Below are 4,181 nucleotides of genomic sequence, written 5' to 3'. Positions count from 1 at the left end.
AAGGAATCTATTACTATGGTTAGGCTTTCCCTTTAGGGCAATAGATTAGTACCAGTAATATTACAGGTTCAATATCACACTCTATATTCCTTGTTTTTATGATGATGTTGAAACATAGAACTTATTTTAACACTGTTTTAGCTGTAATATTTTACTTTTTAGTGAGGTGTTGAATGTTGAAGGAGATGATGACCTTCAGGTAGACTGTGACCTTGATAGTGAGCCTGGTGACCATGACCCATCCTTTGTAGAAGCAGATGTATCCCTACTGCATTATGGGGTTGAAACTGTTGCTAGTGGGCAGGTCACAGGTAAATCTGGTCTTTTATACACATATACTAAGCACAGGTAAATCTTATCAAGATACACAGATTATTATGGCCCTGATACACAAACCAAAGGTAATAATATCCTTGTACACTGGTTTACTCTGGTCCTTGTAAACATTCCAGAGGTAAACATAATCCTTGTACACAGGTTTCCACTGTTCCTTATACACAGACAACAGGTAAACATAATCCTTGTACACAGACCACAGGTAAACATAATCCATGTACATAGGTTTACACTGGTCTTTGTACACAGACCACAGGTAAACATAATCCTTGTACACAGACCACAGGTAAACATAATCCTTGTACATAGGTTTACACTGGTCTTTGTACACAGACCACAGGTAAACATAATCCTTGTACACATACCAAAGGTAAACATAATCCTTGTACACAGGTTTACAATGGTTCTTGTACACAGACCACAGGTAAACATAAACCTTGTACACAGGTTTACACTGGTCCTTGTACACAAACCACAGGTAAACATAATCCTTGTACACAGGTTTACACTGGTTCTTGTGCACAGACCACAAGTAAACATAATCCATGTACATAGGTTTACACTGGACCACGTACACAGACCACAGGTAAACATAATCCCTGTACACATACCAAAGGTAAACATAATCCTTGTACACAGGTTTACTCTTGTCCCTGTACACAGACCACAGGTAAACATAATCCATGTACACAGGTTTACACTGGACCATGTACACAGACCACAGGTAAACATAATACTTGTACACAGGTTTACTCTGTTACTCTGGTCTCTGTACATATACCACAGGTAAACATAATCCTTGTACACAGACCACAGGTAGACATCATCCTTGTACACAGGTTTACACTGGTCCTTGTACACAGACCACAGGTAAACATAATCAATGTACATAGGTTTACACTGGACCATGTACACAGACCACAGGTAAACATAATACTTGTACACAGGTTTACTCTGTTACTCTGGTCCCTGCACACATACCACAGGTGAACATAATCCTTGTACACAGGTTTACTCTGTTACTCTGGTCCCTGTACACATACCACAGGTAAACATAATCCTTGTACACAGACCACAGGTAAACATAATCATTGTACACAGGTTTACACTGGTCCTTGTACACAAACCACAGGTAAACATATTCCTTGTACACAGGTTTTCACTGGACCATGTACACAGACCATAGGTAAACATAATCGATCTACACAGGTTTACACTGGACCATGTACACAGACAACAGGTAAACATAATCCTTGTACACAGGTTTTCACTGGACCATGTACACAGACCATAGGTAAACATAATCCATGTACACAGGTTTACACTGGACCATGTACACAGACAACAGTTAAACATAATCCTTGTACACAGGTTTACACTGAACCATGTACACAGACCATAGGTAAACATAATCCATGTACACAGGTTTACACTGGACCATGTACACAGACAACAGGTAAACATAATCCTTGTACACAGGTTTTCACTGGACCATGTACATAGACCATAGGTAAACATAATCCATGTACACAGGTTTACACTGGACCATGTACACAGACCACAGGTAAACATAATCCTTGTACACCGGTTTACTCTGGTCCCTGTACACATACCACAGGTAGACATAATCCTTGTACACAGACCACAGGTAGACATCATCCTTGTACACAGGTTTACACTGGTCCTTGTACACAGACCAAAGGTAAACATAATCCTTGTACACAAGTTTACACTGGTCCTTGTACACAGACCAAAGGTAATACAGGTTAACTCTGGTTCTTATAAACAGACCAAAGTTTAACATATTTTATGTTCCAGGGATGCTGTTCTTCACTTGTACACAGGTTTACGCTGGTCCTTGTACACAAACCACAGGTAAACATAATCCTTGTACACAGGTTTTCACTGGACCATGTACACAGACCATAGGTAAACATAATCCATGTACACAGGTTTACACTGGACCATGTACACAGACAACAGGTAAACATAATCCTTGTACACAGGTTTTCACTGGACCATGTACATAGACCATAGGTAAACATAATCCATGTACACAGGTTTACACTGGACCATGTACACAGACCAAAGGTAAACATAATCCTTGTACACAAGTTTACTCTGGTCCCTGTACACATACCACAGGTAAACATAATCCTTGTACACAGGTTTTCACTGGACCATGTACATAGACCATAGGTAAACATAATCCATGTACACAGGTTTACACTGGACCATGTACACAGACAACAGTTAAACATAATCCTTGTACACAGGTTTACACTGAACCATGTACACAGACCATAGGTAAACATAATCCATGTACACAGGTTTACACTGGACCATGTACACAGACCAAAGGTAAACATAATCCTTGTACACAAGTTTACACTGGTCCTTGTACACAGACCACAGGTAATACAGGTTAACTCTGGTTCTTATAAACAGGCCAAAGTTTAACATATTTTATGTTCCAGGGATGCTGTTCTTCATGTTCTGTAAAGACTGTATTTTATTTTCCAGGGATCCTGTTCTTCATGTTCTATAAATACTGTATTGAATGTTCAAGAAATGCTGTATTTCATGTTCTATAAAGACTGTATTTTATGTTCCATAATCCTTGTACACAGGTTTACACTGGTCCTTGTACACAAACCACAGGTAAACATAATCCTTGTACACAGGTTTATGCTGTTCCTTGTACACAGACCACAGGTAAATATACTATCATTATACACAGGTTTACACTGGTCCTTTTACACAGACCAAAGGTAAACATAATCCTTGTACACAAGTTTACTCTGGTCCCTGTACACATACCACAGGTAAACATAATCCTTGTACACAGGTTTACACCGGTCCTTGTACACAGACCACAGGTAAATAGCATCATTATACACAGGTTTACACTGGTCCTTGTATACAGACCACAGGTAAACATAATCCTTGTACACAGTTTTATGCCGTTCCTTGTACACAGACCACAGGTAAATATACTATCATTATACACAGGTTTACACTGGTCCTTGTACACAGACACTAGGTAAACATTATCCTTGTACACATACCACAGGTATAAATCATCCTTATATACAGGTTTACTTTGAACCATGTACACAGAACACAGGTAATAATAATCCTTGTACATGTACATAGGTAAACATAATACTTGTATTCATACCACAGGTAAACATAATCCTTGTACACAGACCACAGGTAGACATCATCCTTGTACACAGGTTTACACTGGTCCTTGTACACATACCATAGGTAAACATAATCCTTGTACACAGGTTTACACTGGTCCTTGTACACAGACCACAGGTAATACAGGTTAACTCTGGTTCTTATAAACAGACCAAAGTTTAACATATTTTATGTTCCAGGGATGCTGTTCTTCATGTTCTGTAAAGACTGTATTTTATTTTCCAGGGATCCTGTTCTTCATGTTCTATAAATACTGTATTTAATGTTCCAGAAACGCTGTATTTCATGTTCTATAAAGACTGTATTTAATGTTCCAGGGATGCTGTATTTCATCTTCTATAAAGACTGTATTTTATGTTCCAGGGATGCTGGTATTTCATGTTCTATATAAACTATTTTATGTTCCAGTGATGATGTATGTCATATTCTATATAGACTGTATTCAATTTTCCAGGGATGCTGTATGTCATGTTCTATATAGACTGTATTTTATGTTCCAGGGATGCTGTATTTCATGTTCTATAAAGACTGTATTTTATGTTCCAGGGATGCTGTATTTCCTGTTCTATATAGACTGTATTTTATGTTCCAGGGATGCTGTATGTCATGTTCTATATAGACTGTATTTTATGTTCCAG

General features: G+C 38.3%; 1 long non-coding RNA gene across 1 annotated transcript in view; it reads left to right on the top strand.

Annotated features, from left to right (window-relative positions):
- The first annotated feature begins 166 nt into the window (after positions 1-166).
- LOC110455560 overlaps positions 167-4,181 on the top strand; it is a 6,376-nt gene continuing 2,361 nt past the window's right edge. Inside the window, exon 1 of the long non-coding RNA XR_002463462.1 lies at positions 167-311. This is a non-coding gene — a long non-coding RNA (uncharacterized LOC110455560). The remainder of the gene's footprint in view (positions 312-4,181) is intronic.

Source organism: Mizuhopecten yessoensis, unplaced genomic scaffold, assembly GCF_002113885.1.
Source record: "Mizuhopecten yessoensis strain PY_sf001 unplaced genomic scaffold, ASM211388v2 scaffold8297, whole genome shotgun sequence".
Classification (NCBI taxonomy): Eukaryota; Metazoa; Mollusca; class Bivalvia; order Pectinida; family Pectinidae; genus Mizuhopecten; species Mizuhopecten yessoensis.
Note: the sequence above shows the minus strand (reverse complement) of the source record. Positions and strands in the feature narration are given on the sequence as shown.